Raw genomic sequence first — 17,545 nt, 5'->3', positions numbered from 1 at the left:
TCCTAGGCAAGGGGCCCACACTTTGCAAACACAGCTGTGAGAGGAGGCGGCGCAGCATGGTTCCAAGGCACAGCTGAGTAGAAAAAGCAAAGAGTGAGACAGTAGAAAATAGCAGTAGAGAAACAAGGACATGGGGGAGAGTTAAGAAGAAACAAAATTAGAGAGCGGCCCTGAAGGGATGGGATTAGAAAAGGCAGAAAAGGGCTTGTTGCAGGGATGGAGGGGGGTGCACAGGGGTTGGTCAGCTATTAGTTGATGGTTTTGTCTGCTTCTTCTCTGGATTGCCAGTGGAAACTTTCAGGGCTAGAGGTCTTATTAAATAGATGACCACTCATGGTATACAGTAGAGTTCATGAGGATCAGCACTGTCCCAGACAGCCTACAATGAAGAGTCACTCAGTAGGGTAAGAGCAGGTGGGCTGAGCTCCATAAAGACAGCTCAGTTCTGATGCAGCCTGGTGTGACAACGTGCAATTGGACTTTACACAGTTTCAGGAATCTACAGTTCACCCTGGATCTCAACACAATTGATCTTGGCCTCTGGATCCCTAAAGGGTTTATATTCTGCAAATGTAAAGCAGAGAGTGTTCAAAAAGAGGCAGTGGAGATTCTAGCTCTAAACTGGTGGTGGCAACCTTGGATGCACATCAGGATCAGGTAGGGAGCTTTAAGAAATAACCCAAGTTTTGTCCCTAGAACTTGAAGTTAGGTTGAACCATGGTAAGACCTGGACATTGATATCTTTTAATTTCCTAGGATTTTCCCAACATTCATTCTGGAATAAGAACCATGGCTCTCAAATGAATCTGACTCTCATCTCGAAACCCATTCTCTTTTTTTTTTTTTAAGATTTATTCATTTTATTACAGCCAGATATACACAGAGGAGGAAAGACAGAGAGGAAGATCTTCCATCCGATGATTCACTCCCCAAGTGAGCCACAATGGCCAGTGCTGTGCCGATCCAAAGCCAGGAACCTGGAACCTCTTCCGGGTCTCCCACGCGGGTGCAGTGTCCCAATGCATTGGGCCATCCTCAACTGCTTTCCCAGGCCACAAGCAGGGAGCTGGATGGGAAGTGGAGCTGCCGGGATGAGAACCGGCGCCCATATGGGATCCCGGGGCTTTCAAGGCGAGGACTTTAGCCGCTAGGCCATGTCGCCGGGCCCGAAACCCATTCTTAACCTCCCCAAATCCTCTTTTAACAAGAGACTGTGACTTTCTGGTGCAATGCCTAGACCAGACACTGTGGGGAGTGGGGGGAGCAATGCTGGAGTTGGCCTTATTAAAATACACATATGGAATCAAATATTTTCAAAGTAGAATCATGGCCTGTTTATTTATTTATATTGTGATAAGCACTAGGAAAGAAAGATTGAAATAGCCACTATCTTTAAGAATCTAGTCCTTTGGATCAATCAAGATGGTGGAATACAGTAAGGACACGTTTAAACATATGGAGAAGCATTAGCCAGTGTGAAGCAGAGAGAGCACATTCCAGGAAACAGTAGAGGACAGAACCACAGCAGAGGGGTACCTGGAGACTGACAGACACAGGAAAGCAGCAGACACAATGGTGTGGTGTTGCAGTGACTGATACTCCAGCAGAATTCCGTGAGTGGTGATCTGAATTTCAGCAGCAACTGGAACTCCACCAGCAACAAGGTGGGAAGGAACATTCACCAGGAGCCCAGGCAGTGAACCTAGACAAAGGACTGCCCATTCTGCTGGTCTGTTTGATTTAACCAGGGGCAGAGACAGAGCAGTAGGTCCCAGATGGACAGTGTGGGAACAGGGTGGATTTCACAGCCTAGTCTGCATCCTACAGCCGAATGAGGTGCCGTTTTGTATAAGGAGGCAAAGGCTATGGATAGGTACTGAGCTGGGAGTGAACTACTTTCTGGCTCGGTGAACTGCAACAACTTGGCACCCTACAGGTTCCACCCAAGATAGGTCTGGGTAGCCCCCAGACCTGACGGCTAGCAGATCAAGAATTCTAGTAGTGGCACATTAGGTGCCATTTTGTACAGTGTGGCAAAGGCTTTAAGACTGCAGAGACAACAGTGAGTTATGCATGTGCTGAGCTGGGGGTGAACTCAGTGAGCTCAGTGCATTGCAGTGGTCCTACAGGGAACATAACACTGATTTTGTTATTGTACGGGTCAAATAGGTCCATGTGGCCTTCAGACCTAATGGCCAACAGGTTTCAGCAAGATCAATACCACCAACAACCTAGCTATATAGGACACATGGGGTCTCCCTAATCCTGGGATCTGCTCCAATTGGAAGTGGGAGAAACGTTCTACAGACAACGGTGCAGCCTCAGCATTGTATCACAGGAAGTGGAGAATGGTAAGCCAGGAGCTGAGGCTATGGAGACCATGCTATAATACTAACATAAGAACCCAGACCTGGAATTTGCTGGAGCGACTGACACAACTGACTGCAAACAAAGAGCCATGTACCAACTGCAATAGGTAGAATTGAACTGCAGACCTGTGGGTTAAACAGCTTAGAAACCTGCCCCCAGGAGAAAAATCTGATAACCAGAAGTACAATGACCAAGAGCAAAAGAAGAGACACAGGCACAATGAATATTACTACAGACTCCCCTGCAAAGGAGCAAAAGCCTTTGCCAACCTCAGAGTTCACTGAGGAAGACATTGAGAAAAGGGGGCATACAGAATTCAAAACACTTATTAGAAAGCTTTGAATCAACAATGAGAAGCATGTAAAGCAGGCGTTCAACAACAATAACATCAAAACAATCAAATCAGTCAAGAAATGGGCATGGGAAGTGGACAGACACTTAACAAAGGAACAAATTCAAATGGCTAACAGACACATGAAAAAATGCTCAAGCTCGCTGACAATAAGGGAAAATCAAATAGTAACAACACTGAGGTTCCAGTTAATGCCAGAAGGAACTGCCCACATCCAGAAAACTACCAACAACACCTGCTGGCAAGGTTGTGCAGAAAAGGGAACCCTACTCCACTGCTGGTGGGAACGCAGGCTAGTGCAGCCACTATGGAAGTCAGTATGGAGAACACTTAGGCAATTAAAACTTCACCTACTATATGACCCAGCAATACTACTTCCAGGAATATATCCAAAAGATTTGTTGTGCAACAACGCAACATGCACCCCAATGTTCATTGCAGCACAATCAACAATCACAAGAACATGGAAGCAACCTAAATGCCCATCAACAGAGGACTGGATAAAGAAACTGTGGTTCATCTACACTATGAAATACTACTTGGCAATTTCAAAAAATGAAATACATTATGATGTGGCCAAAAGGGCCAAACTAGAGACCATAATGGTAAGGGAAATGAGCCAATTCCAAAAGGTCAGATACCATATCTTTGCTCTAATATAAGATAATATGATGTCAAGTCTAGAGATATTATATGTGAATCTTATTCTATGTCGCTTCATATTTACTTGTACCTTCTGTAACAAGCACTTGTGATGTAATTCATTAATCAACCATCCATAAGAGGCTGATTGTCTATAATCACCTGAGATGGTCAATGTCCCCTTTATCACTGTTATTGGTACTGCCCATAAATAACAAAAATCTAATCCTCATTATAACCTACATTAGGGCCCCAGGATACAAGAATGAACCCATACTGAAATGACTGACAATCTCCTACATGGTTGGGAGACACTCCAGTGGCAGCATGATGGACTTGGAAAAATTCATGAAAGACACACATTGTGAACCTAGAGGGGAGAAGAGACGGGAGGGGAGGGAACTTAGAGAAGGGGGAGGGGAGAGCCCAGTGCCAACCATTTGTATCAAAAAACAATAAATACTACTATTACTACCACTACTACTGCTACTACTACTACTACTAATAATAATAAAAGTTAAAAATGGAAAAAAAAAACAGGCGTTCAAGGAATTTAACAAATATGTCACCCTGGAAATGAATCAAATGAAAGCTGATATATCAGAAATGAAGAATACAGAGGAGCAAATTAAAAGCACAGTGGAGAGCCTCCAATATAGAATGAAAGAGGCAGAAGAAAGAATCTCAAAAATTAGAAGATATTTCCTGGGCCAGGCACGGTGGCCTAGCGGCTAAAGTCCTCATCTTGAATGTGCCAGGATCCCATATTGGTGACGGTTCTAATCCCGGCAGCTCCTCTTCCCATCCAGCTCCCTGCTTGTGGCCTGGGAAAGCAGTCGAGGATGGTCCAAAGCCTTGGGACCCTGCAGCTGTGTGGGAGACCAGGAGGCGGTTCCTGGTTCCTGGCTTTGGATCGGAAGTTCCTGGCTCCTGGCTTTGGATCAGTGCAGACTGACTGTTGCGCTCACTTGGGGAGTGAATCATCGGATAGAAGATCTTCCTCTCTGTCTCTCCTCCTCTCTGTATATCTGACTTTACAAAAATAAATAAATAAGTAAATCTTTAAAAAAAGAAGAAGATATTTCCTGTCACCAGGGGGAAACAAACAAAAACCTGGAAGCAGAGTTGGGGCAAGTTAAAAAAAGTATCCAAGATTTAAAAGACACTATGAAAAGGCCAAATATAAGAGTTATGGGATTCCCAGAAGGCGCAAAAAGAGAAACTGAGATTAAAGCTGCATTCAATGAAATAATAAGGGAAAATTTCCCTAAGATAGAGGAATAATTGGGAAACAACATCCAGGAGGGGCACAGAATTGCCAACAGGCTTGACCAAAAGTGATCTTCACCACGACATGTGATAATTAAGCTCTCCTCAATCGAAACAAGCTGAAGATCCTTAAATATGCACATGAAAAAAAAATCAGTTGGCATATAAAGGAATGCCAATTAAGCTCACAGGAGACCTCTCACAGGAAACTACAGGCCAGAAGAAAATGGAATAATATATTCCAGATTCTCAAAGCAAAAAATTGTCGACCTAGGATAACATGCCCAGCAAAGCTTTCCTTTGTCTTTGAAAATGAAATAAAATTCCTCCACAGTAATGAAAAATTAAAAGAATATGCCTTTTCCAAACCTACCTTACAAATAATACTTAAAGATGTACTCTTGATAGAAAAGAGGAATAGCGCCCGCCAAAACCAAAGGCAAATGTGAAAACATCCAGTAAAATACCAACAGAAGATTAAATCAATGAACAATCCTTTGCTGAATGACAGGACCAACTTACCACCCATTCATATTAACCCTGAATGTAAATGGCTTAACCTCATCAATCAAATGTCATAGATGAATGGATTAGATTAAAAAACAAAACCCCTAGGGGCTGGCACAGCGGCCTAATGGCTTAAGTCCTTGCCCTGAACATGCCAGATCCCATTTGGGCGCTGGTTCTAATCCTGACATCCCTGCTTCCCATCCAGCTCCTTTTTTGTGGCCTGGGAAAGTAGCCAAGGACGGCCCAAAGTCTTGGGATCCTGCACCCGTGTGGAAGACCTAGAAGAGGTTCTGGGCTCCTCGCTTCGGACTGGCGCAGCACTGGCGGTTGCAGCTACTTGGGGAGTGAATCACCGGAGGGAAGATCTTTCTGTCTGTCTCTCCTCCTCTCTGTGTATATCTGACTTTGTAATAAAAATAAATCTTTAAAAACAAAAACAAAAAACAAAAACCACCTATTTGTTGCATACAGGAGACATATCTCACCAACAAAGATCAGCAGAAACTGTATCTCATAGATTTTGATGTTTTTGTTTTAGCTTCATCTCTTCAAAACACTTTCTCATTAAATTCTTCACTGACTCATAGATCATACAGTAGCATCATTTTCTTCAAGAAGGCTCTTGATTTTCTGTTTCATTTCTTCAGCAACACATTAGTCATTCAGTAGCATGTTATTTAACTTCATGGCATTGTTAATATATTTTTTCTTCCTGTTGCTGGTTTTGTTTTGTGGCTTTTCATTCAAGAGGATATATAGTAACTGTGTAATGAAGACTATCATACCTAGTAGCATGTTATTTAACTTCATGGCATTGTTATTTTCTATTTTTCTTCCTGTTGCTGATTTTGTATTATGGCTTTTCATTTAAGAGGATGTATAGTAACTGTGTAATGGAGAGTATCATATCCAGATGTGAGGATACAATGCAGTATGCATCTCTACTTCCAGACAAAGATGGACTCCCAATGAAACTGTTTACTATATCTTGACAATAGGATGCTGTATTCTCTGCCATTGTCCATGCCCACAAGGATGGGCATATGACTGTTTATGAAGAACTATGCTATAGTAGTAATATAGGAGAACTCAGTGAGGGGGAGGGGACTGAAAAGGGGATAAGAGAAATCCCAAGCCCTATGGATCTGTGTGATAAAATGATAATAATAATAATAAAATTTTTAAAAGAAATAAATAATTCATGGCAATTAAAAAAAGAATCTAGTCCTTTGAAAACTGTAAATGTATATTAACAAAATGAAAGAGAAATTGTAAAAATGAGGGAAGGAACAGAACATGTCCCTTAGTTAAGAGACAGACAATGTAAATCCCTGAGTCCACAGATAAGACTGATGGAGGAAAGAACATTCAATCTATTTTATTTTAGAGACCAACAAAGACACTTGTTCTAGAAATACATATCCACTTAACTATCTACCCATCCATCTTAGATGTTTCCATTTCATTTTTCAGCAAACATCTACTCAATATATATGCCAACATTCCCACTACTGTGCTATGGTGTTGAGATATGTCTGAGTTTCCCCAGACCTTCAACTAGTAATCGAAGTCTTTTTATTATTATTATTAATTACGTTGCATTATGTGACAGTTTTATAGGCTCTGGGATTCCCCCAAAGGTAATTCCAGGGGATGCCAGTAGGAGAGTGGGAAATGTGTGATAGAAAATGTGAGACAGTCAAAGAAGAGTTATCCATTGAATTACCACTTGGGCAGCTGCAGGTTTTATGTTACTGGGAACTAGGGGAGCTGGGACATTATATATCCACTTAGAGAGCGAGAGAACTGGGGCATTTATACACCACTTCTTGAAGTCACTATTTCCAAAATTTCTATCTTGTTCTGTACAGGAAGAAAGTCCTTAGTCCAAAGACACAGAATTGGCAGCTAGGAGTTGAAGTAGAATAGTGTAATGGTATGGCCCAAGAGTGTGCCAGAGGGAATGACAGTTCTGCTACAGGACATGAAAATGACAGAGAATGCCTTGTTCTAGTCAGGGAGGCAAACAGGCAAGTACTAAATTTAGCCACATGAATGCCACATATGCAGCTGGTCCCAGCTCCAGGATCTGCTGTGTCTACGGAGCCAGTTGCCTTGTGGCCTCCACGCATCTCATCTATGTGAGCTAGGTTGATGGACAGGGGCTTCATGAAGAAGATTTGTTTAAAAAAAAAAAAAAAAGGAGAGAGAGAAGAGAGAAAGAAAGAAAAACAAGAAAAGAATAATAATAAAAAAAAACCCTAGCTTTCTGGGGGACAAAGGAAGCAGAGGGGTATTAGTGGCTGTCTCCAGAGATAAGCTGTCACCTACAGTGGACTGAATATCTGAGTTGTCCCTAGAATCACTTGTTAAAATCTAAATCTCTATAGTGATAGCATTAGGAAGTGAGAATTTGGAAAGGTCATTGCATCATGAGGGTGGGTTTTTCATTAATGGGATCAGTGCCTTTTGATAAGGGACCCAGGAGAGCTCTGTCACCCTGTGTCTGCCACTGAGGACAGAGTGAGAAGTCAGTAGTAGAGAGCTCACATGAGAACCCCACCATGCTGGCTCCCTGACTTGGACTTTTAGCCTTCAGACCATGAAAACTGAAGTTTTGTTGTGTATAATCCACAGTCATTTGCTCAAAAGACCCAGGCCCAGAAAGGTACTGCCCACATATCTCAACACATGGCACTAAAAACGCCAACCCATACACACAGTTCTGTAATGAACCTCTAGAACTCTCTATAGCAAGTAACTGAGAGGTATAAGGATGGGCTCAGCCACCTGTCTCCATGTCTTTAGAGAACATAGCTCTCAATCAATCCATGCAAATCTTCTTTCACACTCTGCTTGTGTTCTGGACCCAGTTCATTTTCTGACTGGCTCTAAAAGCTTGTGTGTACATTTAACTTCTTCCAACTTCATTTTCTTTACCTATAAAATAGGAATTGCCCACCCATCCTGTTTTCCTTAACGAATGCACATAAGAATGAGATGGAAAAATATAAATAAAAAGTCATAAGCAATGGAGCAAGTCACAGATGAACTTCTTGGTCCCTGTGCTGATGATTTAATGATTTTTCTGAAGTCTTGTCTGACTACCTGTATTACTCATTTCTTGTTTCTTTTTACAAGGGCTCTCTAGAAGGGAAAAAAAAGTTTGATCTGCAGCATCTGCCAATTTCTGTAATGTAAATATTTCCATCGGGCTGATGTCAAGCTCCCAAGCACATCCCTGAATGCAGAATTTGGATTGATAAAAATGACTCGCTGGCTCCAACTCCTGTTTTTAACAAAAGAACTTGTCTGGCTCCTCCATATTTTGTCTGCTTGCTTTAATTTCTCATCAATAGCCTCACTCCGGTTTTTAAGACTCACACAATTCTCTGTTCTTCAATTTTTGAGCCCTTTTCTCCTTTCCTCCTTCCTGGCTCTCTGATACCCCAAGGTTGCTCCTCTCCACAGCCTGCTCTGTCTGGACCCTCTGCTTGATGTAGCAGAACATTCTGTTCTGAGGCACCAGCAATAGCCCTGGCTCAGAGCCATCTTAATTCTAGCTTGCCTCCTTGCCCCCAGATCTGCAGGAGTCAGAGTAAAAAAATAAATAAATAAAATAATAATAACAACAATAATAACAAACTTGAGGAAATGAGACCAAATTAAAACAGGAAAAGTTTTGATTGGCCATAAGAACTTCTTGGCTCAATCCTAAAGAAGGTACTAAAGGACAGTGTTCAATCTCAGAGTCCCCGAGAATCTTAGGAATAAAACTAATTGTGCTCTTCCGGAATGGCAAGACATTCACTTGCCTTAAGGAGAGGTCACCGAGCAAGATTGCATTCCCTTCCAGATACCTCATGTTGTCATGGTACCTGGTGCTTGTTCCTGTGTGGGGAAGATGCTAGGGTTACAGGGATAAATACCGTAGGCAGGAAAGCATAATTCTTACCCTTGAAGGCATTATAAGGTAAAGGTGCACTTACTGAATACATGTTGCATTCCAATCTCTGGTTCTTCAGAAAAACTTTGTAAGATATATAATAGTTCAAGAGAAAATGATGATGCCTATAGAAGCTGTCGCGTCCAGATCACACAATTAGTAAGGCAACAGAGACCAGTGCCACACAAGTCTAACAGCCTAATCCAGACTCTACTATGAGTGCATCTCAGTGGCATATCATGACAACCTTGAAGACCTAAAAAGATCACCCCTCCTTTGTGTTCTGCTCTCACACATGTCCATTATCTGGCTTGAGCGTGCACAGCAGTGTGTTCCATGGAAATGAGCCTCCCTGGAGATGGCCAAAGCACCAGTTCCTTGGCTCTGCACAAGTCAGAATGTCACAAGACACACACTTTGTTTCCACTCTGTCTCTGAGTCACTTCCCCTGACTGTTTCCACATTAACAACATGTGGAATGCATGCCTTTCCTATCATAAAGGACTGCTGGGCACAGCCACTTAACTAATTGGCAATGACCTTGCAATCTCAGGGAGCCATTCCTGTGTTTCTGGACAAAGCAGCACTCCCTCCCTGGTCCGAGCCCTTTCAGCATCCAGTGCCTGTGGAGCCAGCCTTCTGCCTGCCCAATCCACCCTTCTTTAATCCCTTCCCTCCTCTCCAAGCTTCCCTCCCCAGACCTTGTAAAGGAAGGGAAACAGAAGGGTTGATTGTCACTAGCTATAATTCACTGCAATTCAAAAAGCATTTGTTAAGACTTTACCACACGTTGGTTCCTCACCCCCACACCCATTACCCACCCACAGTGAGCTCTTGCCAGTACCTGCCAACCCAGAGAAATGGCGGACCTGGGTGGGCCCTCAGGGGGGGTAAGAGGGGAACCCAGGAACACTGTTCACCATCTTTCCTTGTTAAGAGATCCTGTCTCCCCTCACTAATTTGAAACCTTTGAACTTCGCAGCTAGACAGCTGTTTCTCCAGTTTGCATTCCTGAGTCTTCACAATTTCACACTCACCTAGATTTGCCAGTTCTTAAATAACTTGACTGCTTGTTTCCTTCTCTTCCTTCCCTTCCCCTTTCTCACTTCTTTCTTATCCCCTTTTCTTCTCTTCCTCCTCTTCCTCCTCTCTCCTCCTCCACCTCCTTCTTCTTCTTCTTCTCTCTCTCTCTCTCTCCCCATCTCAGGAGCCAGACCAAAGTTTGGAAATATAAACAGAAGGGGATTCTTGTCCAATAGACATTTATAGCCTCACGAACACACAAGTGTACATGTACACGCACACACACACACACACACACACACCAGTTTAAGCATGCCATGTAATCTAAGGGAGCTGCAGTCACAGTCACAACGACAGAAGAGAACAGGAGAGGACCCGACTACTGGGCCTGGGCACTTCAGGAAAAGGTGACCCTGTGAGCCTAGGGAACTGTATGACATGATGTATATATAGATTGATGCAGAGGATGGCTTGGGTTGTTAGATGAGACTACAGGGTAGCAATGTGATAAGGAATTTGCACTTCATTCTGTGGAAAAACAGATTTTCATCTTAAATGTCTGAATGTGGTCATAGGATGGAGCTGAGGGCGCAGTCAGGACAAGGACCTGGGGGTGTGCTAAGCCACTGGCAGTCCAGGGCAAGGATGTCTGGATTAGCAGTATTTGCTGATCTCTTGGGTGGAAAAACTTGAGAGAGGTGGTCCCTGCACATCACTGTCTATCCAGGCCACAAGGATATGTTTCAGAGTCACTGGTCTCAAGCTTACTCTTGATCCTGAATCTCCAACGGTTCTCCATGACGCTATTGCCACCAGCAACAGGTAAGGCACAGGAAAGCACACAGAATTGCAAGCGGGATCCCTTCTTCTAAAGAGCTCTTCCTGCCCATGCCCCTTAAAGCTGTAACTTGCAGAGCCACAGTTTTTCATCTTCAACCTCAAGATAAAATTCCCTCCAGTTTATCCACTTTGTATCATATTCTTGACTCCAGAAAGCCTCATTTCTCTCTCTGAGTGGGTTACAAAATTGGTTGTCGAGCAAGGAAATTAAGTTCCAGGACAAACTGTCAGTGCTTCAGTTGATAGAGTTCTTCCCCTTTTTCTTGAGAGGCTGTGAGGAGCTGAGATGATGATTTTGGGAATTCAGACCTGGTAAAATGGCTTTCTCCAAGACTACCAGGTATATTAACCTGGAGGACCAGCTATTGTTTGAATTGCCACTTGTCCACATCTCTTAATTTGCTATTAAGGGGTTTGTGCATATCAAACAATAAATCAAATGAAACAGGAGATTGAAACAGATGATAACTTCTTTGGCTGACCAAAAAGCATTCCAGAGGAGGTGACATTATGGCCCAGAGGGTGAGGATGGAGTTCCTGACACATGGTTCCTTGCTTTGGTCTGGACCAACCCTGGCTGTTTAAACCATTTGGGGAGTGAATAAGCAAATGGAAGATTTATCTTTCTTTCTCAATCTCTTGCTCTCATTCTTTCATAGTCCTTCCCTTCCTCTCCCTATCCTTACTTATATTGCTCTAACTTTCAAATAAATATATAAATCTTCAACAAAATATTTTAAAAAGATTCCTGAAGTTTTCATGGGCTGGCAGGCAGGACACACCAGATGTAACAAGATGCAGCTTGTTAAATGGGATGAATGTAATGTTTTGAGGCAGATATTTTAAAGTCTTTCTAGGTTGGGATGAAGAAAACATGGTTTAGCAGCAGCAGGGCTTGATAAATAGGGTTTAAGCTAATTTTACTGTCAGTTGCTACAACATGGCAGCCAAAGAAGTTAACGCAGTGTTGGGGTAACCAGAAAATCCATAACAGGAGGCCAGAGATTTCCCACCCCCACCTCCAGGGCTCTGTAAACACTGATCACAGCTCAACACTGCCTAAAAGTCCCAGTTCTCAGAGTTCAGGACACCCAAAGTGGAAAAGAAGGGAGAAAATGGATTGCTGGTTTCAATGGTTGCAGGGCTCCCATGAAAAGAACAGAAGCAACCTGTTTATCCAAGTCATGATATATTTATTTATTTATTTATTTACTTACTTATTTAGTTACTTAGTTACTTACTTGTGCGACAGAACAAAGAGGGGATGGATTCTTACCTGGGCATATCACACACAGAGCAGCCACAGATGGCGCTTACAGCCTTAATAACTTGCTGCTACCTCCCAAGACAGGTGTAACTCTCATTCTGAGGCTGAGGAAGTAAGGGACTTTCTTCTTGCAAGGCAGAGCTCAGGCCAGCCCTTAGATCTCCCATCCTACCTTCAACAAACACAGTCGCAGCCTAAGGTGCCATCAGTGAGCCCACTACTCTGAACTTTGCCTCTTCTGCCCAGACAGAAACTCCTCACACACAAGCTCATCCATCTCTAGCTGTGCAGCACTGAAAGCAGTGCAGGTTGTTGATATAACAAAATGGGTCACATGACTATCTGGGGTTTCACTAAAGCTTCTCTTAGGAGATACTTAGTAAGCAATAGGAAATGGTCATTAAAAGAAAACCCAAGTGCTTTTTTTTTTAAAATTAAAAAGCATTAACATGGGTCTAACAGCACAGGTGCTGTCCCCTGCTTCTAGTGCCACCTTCAAATTAACAAAAACATCCCTTTGAACAAGCTTCCCCACCTGCCAACCTCCAATCTGTCAGTTTTTGCAAATCCAGTGTACACCACAAATTTGCTTGATGTAAACAGACACCCAAACCATCACCTATGCAACTACTCTTCCATCTGTAGCCTGCAGCCATCAGCTTCCCCCTCACTGTAAACTGGGTAAAACAACAACTTAGATGTCCCATCAAGCAAACAGAATGCCACCTGTGTTTGGCGAAGACTTGGAAAAAGTAAAAATAGGTGGAAAAATCCTGAGTAATTAAAAATGACAATTAAACAACCTTCAGGAACCACTACAGACTCATGCAACAAGCCAAGAGCCGAAAAGAAAAATAAAATCCTATGCTTATGGGCTTGAAATAAAACTCGTATCACTGCCAATTAGTTCAGAACTGTCTTTCTGAAGACAAGCTGGTTCAATAGGAAACCACTATGTGCTGGTCTGGTTGCTCAGTGTTGGAAAACATATCCCACATATTAAGGGGGAGGGATGTGAATCTTTCAGCAGTGATGTTCATAGCTGTACTATTTATAATAGTGACATTATGAAAGCCAGAACAAAAAGCTCAGGGAAGTGCACAGGGAGAAATTTAAGCAACATCCCTAATGGTAAGTGATGACAAAAATATGAGTAGTAGTACACGAGATGCATATAAAATGTGTTAAGTGACAAAGACTGGGATTTACATACTGATTAAAACTACATAAAACATATCTACATTTAGAAATACAGTTAGCAGATCTTAAGTTCTCTAACTGCTGTATTGTTTAAATATATAAGAGAATATGTAAAGTTGATTACACAAGGATAAAAGTTGATCCTGGGGGCTAGTGTTGTGGTGTAAAGTTGCCACCCGTGGTGCCAGGATTCCATATGGATGCCGGTTCTAGACCCACCTGTTCTACTTCAGATCCAGCACCCTGTTAGTATGCCTGGAAAAGCAACAGAAGATGAATCAAGTGTTTAGGCCCCTGTATGTGGCAGACCCAGATGAAGCTCTGCACTCCTAGCTTCGGCCTGGCTCAGCCATTTAGGAAGTAAACCAGCAGGTAGAAGACATTCATTTTCTCTCTCTCTCTCTCTTTCTCTCTCTCTCTCTTTCTCTCTCTGCTTCTCTCATGTAACTCTGCTTTTCCAATACATAAATAAAACTTTAAAAACAACTTGGTCCTCTTCTCTGGCTCTGCCTTTAGTTCCTCTCAGTCTTATCTTATGTACTCTCCATTTAGCCAACAGAGCTCAAGGAGAGATCTCAGAAAGTAACCCTAAATGTTTCCTTTCTGAATCCTACCCCAGATCAGGATTGGAATAAACAGAGCAGAGAAGTTCTTCAATGAAATCTGGCAACAAAGAAGCCTAGGACAACAGAAATTACTTTCAATTCTTAACTCACCTCAGAAGCCAAGAGTGGTCTGACAATGCATTGAGGGTCCTTCCCTCTCCAGCCCTGAGACCTGGAACATGTGTCTCCTTCTGCCATCCTTCAAGCTCACCAAACAGTATATTTCTGAGAGATAAACTGGAGGACCTCTCCAGCCCAGGGCTAAGCTAGCACTTCCCATGTATGGCAAACACACTCAAGTCTGACAACAACAGGTAGCTACCATGGTCCCTCATCTCATTAATGAGCAACTGAAGCTGACCAACGTAAGTTCCTAAAGGCAAGGCCATGTAGAAGTACAGAGCACAATAACATCCTCTGGGATTCTGGATTCTAATTGTGAAAAACAAGACTGTCAGCCCCAAAATATAACCTCAAACAGCATGTGGTTCATGAGCTTGTCCCTTGTCTATAGTCTGACATCAGCAGGATATAATACTCATCTCCAAGCCTTGGTACCACACCCTATTGGATAGATATTTGGATAGGGCCTAGCCTTCTGCATCTTAAAAATAATACTCTATGTAATTGGTTTTTTCAAATTTTACATTTAAATTGTGCATAAGGCATGCAGCATGGTTTTGATGTATATATATATATATATATATATAGTCAACTGATTTCTGTAGTCAAGATAATTAGCATCAATCTTTTCACACAATTGTCACTTTTGTGTGCATGTGGTGAGAACATTTAAGAGCTGCTTCCAGTGAATCTCAAGAATACAACAGAGTGTGATTAACTGTAGTCTTCATGTAGATTTCTATATCATACATTCTACGTCACAAATACATTCTAGAGAGCAAATGTACACAGCATGAAGGCTATATTCATAGATGTAATGTGCATATGTCGGTATTCTGGCCAATGTCTCCCCTTCATTCCCTCTCCACTATTCCAGATCATACGACACTGGCCCAGAGAGAGTTAGGAGCTGCTGGTTTGGCCCAAGTCTCCCTAAAGGGAACTAAATGAGCAAACTGAGCAACCTCTCAGTTGGAACCAGGCCTCCCAATTACCAGGCTGCCCACTTCCCACTCACCATTACTGACACCATTACTGAATTTGGAACAGGAGTTTTTTTTTCCCTCTGGTTAGAAAAAGGAAATCAAAGACAAGGAGAAAAACTCAACTGAAAATTTCCTTAGCATGAAGGGTTGCAAAATCTCATTGTAAAAAAGGCTATGGGGAGAAAGGCTTCAGACCCAAAGTCAGGGCTGAACAGAGAGAGAACTGACCGTTGATTCTAAGAAGAGGTTACAGTTTGTAAAGCAAGACCCTGAGAATGGCAGTTTAGGTGACAGGAAGCTTAGCAAGCAGCCATCTACAAAAAAAAAAAAAAAAATGATAACCACCATGGTGCTTTCCCCAGGGTGCATTCTCACCAGGTGCAAATTCTCTCATTCACGGACTCCTATCTTTCCCACACACAGTTCATATGAACACCGGGGCACAGTCAACTGAAGTCAAATACAAACTCCAAAGATTATATGCATATTCATTACACAAAGTGCTTTCATGGTTACAACTAAGCTGGATTCTGAGAGGAAATAGAGAAAACCATCATAGCAGAGAGGAAATGACATTTTCCCATTTAATGTTGGCTTGGTTTCAGTGACAAATACTTTTAAAGAATCACTTTGGCTTCCTCTTCAGACACATTTCCACCCAAGCCTGGAAATAAGGAGGCTCCTCAACCACTTGTGGGCCCCAAGCACTTACAGTCTCTTCGTAGTCACACTGGGTGTGAATGCTCGGATTGTCTCCAGAAAAATCACAGATGCAGCTCCCCCAGCGTCAGGTCAGAGTCTATGTTTGGCATAACGGTCCCCAGCCTTTTAACTCTTCTTTCATTGAGGCTGAGGTTTCCGAGGCATACAGGAAGTCAGAAGAAAGAACAGAAACTCACTTCACTGTAGGCGGGAGTGGCCAGAACAGAGAGAAACTAAAGGCACTGTGCTAGTCCCTTCCCAGCAGGGCTCAGGCAGGAAGTGGGCCAGAAGGCACTGGGCAAGGACAAGCAGAAGTGAATGTGAGGGAGGTATGAGGGTCAGGCCTACATCCAGGTTTTCTGGAGTTCCAAAAGGAACCAAATTCTACTTCTGCTTTGCTGGGAATGTTCTGACTTCCTTGTGGGCACATGCATGCACAGTCACAGGAGTTTAAGACACTGCTTTCTGTGGAATCATATCCAACTCAAACCTCAGAAAGAGACTCAAGTAACTTGACAAGATACCACTTGGAAAGATATCTGTCTAGATCTACAGTTTTCTTATTCAGAAAATGAAGGCATTAGGTGAGGAGAACATTTTTTCAACAGAGTCCAAAGCAGGAATATTTCAAACTACTTAAAGTAATGGCTCAGTTCCTTGAGATGGCTTAATTTTTCATTATCTGGTTGAAAATTCGTCAATATTTGCAGAATCCTTAAAATGAGCTGCAAGGACCCCAGACTCCTTAAAGTCCAGTTTAAAACTTTTTAAAAGCACCTATCTATTTAGTTATTTTAAAGGCAGATACAGAAAGAAACACAGAGAAAGAAAGCTCCTAAAAGCTCCCCAGATTCTTGAAACAGCCAGCAGTGGACCAGGCCAAATCCAAGAGCTAGAAACTCAATTCAGATCTTCCAGGGTGGGTGACAGGGACCCAAACACTTGAGCCATCGCTGTTATCTCACAGCATATGCACAAGCAGGAAAATAGAATTGAGAGTGGAGCTAGAACTTGAATCCAGGCAATCGGATATGGAATGCAGGCACTACTGTGCAAATACAGACTAGACTAGTGCCGGATATGGTCTAAAAATCTGGCAGTAAGATCCCAGAACTTGGTTATGAGGGAGAAATCAGAGCTAAGGGGGAAAATGCTTAGAGGAAGGAACGTCATTAAGAAAAAAGGGAAAGTTGAAAGAGACAAGAGATTGGAATCTTGGTAAAGAGGATAAGACTAAGCCAAAAGGGAATTATATACGTATTTTAGTCTTCTGTTGTTTTAGAGATAAGGAAACTGCAGCCAGACACGTTGAGTGACACAAAGCTGAAATCTTGGCTGTGGGGAGGAGCCAGCATGCTCAACCATGACAGCATGCATGTTAATACTTTCTCACTTAAAAATGAATGAAAATTAAAAATCCCCAGCACCAAGTCTTGCTCACAATCACAGATCCTCAGAATCCATCTGGTTCCTTTAGATTCTACACAAACATTTTGATGATAGAGACCCATTGTATCAATAACCCATCCATTGCTAGACCCATTTTCAGGGATAAAGAGACCTTCCCTGCGCTGTGTTAGATGGTCCTCCAGCCTCACCCCCAGCCCCCTGCAGGTGCAGCTTGGCCTCCAGAGCCACCAGTGTGAGCAGCACCCTCCTCACCCTTGCTTGGCATGGCCAGCCTCTGCTTCTACGCACAGGATTGAAGAC

General features: G+C 42.7%; 1 protein-coding gene across 6 annotated transcripts in view; it reads right to left on the bottom strand.

The window, feature by feature from the left end:
• Nucleotides 1-17,545, bottom strand: part of PTK2B (protein tyrosine kinase 2 beta) — a 128,100-nt gene that overhangs the window by 59,971 nt on the left and 50,584 nt on the right. The window contains exon 1 of one of the 6 annotated variants that reach the window (XM_058670041.1): nt 15,846-16,250. The exons of the other annotated variants lie outside the window; for them this stretch is intronic. The gene's annotated coding sequence lies outside the window, so the exon portion shown is untranslated. Of the gene's footprint in view, nt 1-15,845; nt 16,251-17,545 lie in introns of those variants that run through there. 6 annotated transcript variants of the gene reach the window in all.

The sequence above is a fragment of the Ochotona princeps genome, chromosome 11 (genome assembly GCF_030435755.1).
Source record: "Ochotona princeps isolate mOchPri1 chromosome 11, mOchPri1.hap1, whole genome shotgun sequence".
In the NCBI taxonomy this organism is placed as follows: domain Eukaryota; kingdom Metazoa; phylum Chordata; class Mammalia; order Lagomorpha; family Ochotonidae; genus Ochotona; species Ochotona princeps.
This window is presented reverse-complemented; position numbering and strand designations above follow the sequence as displayed.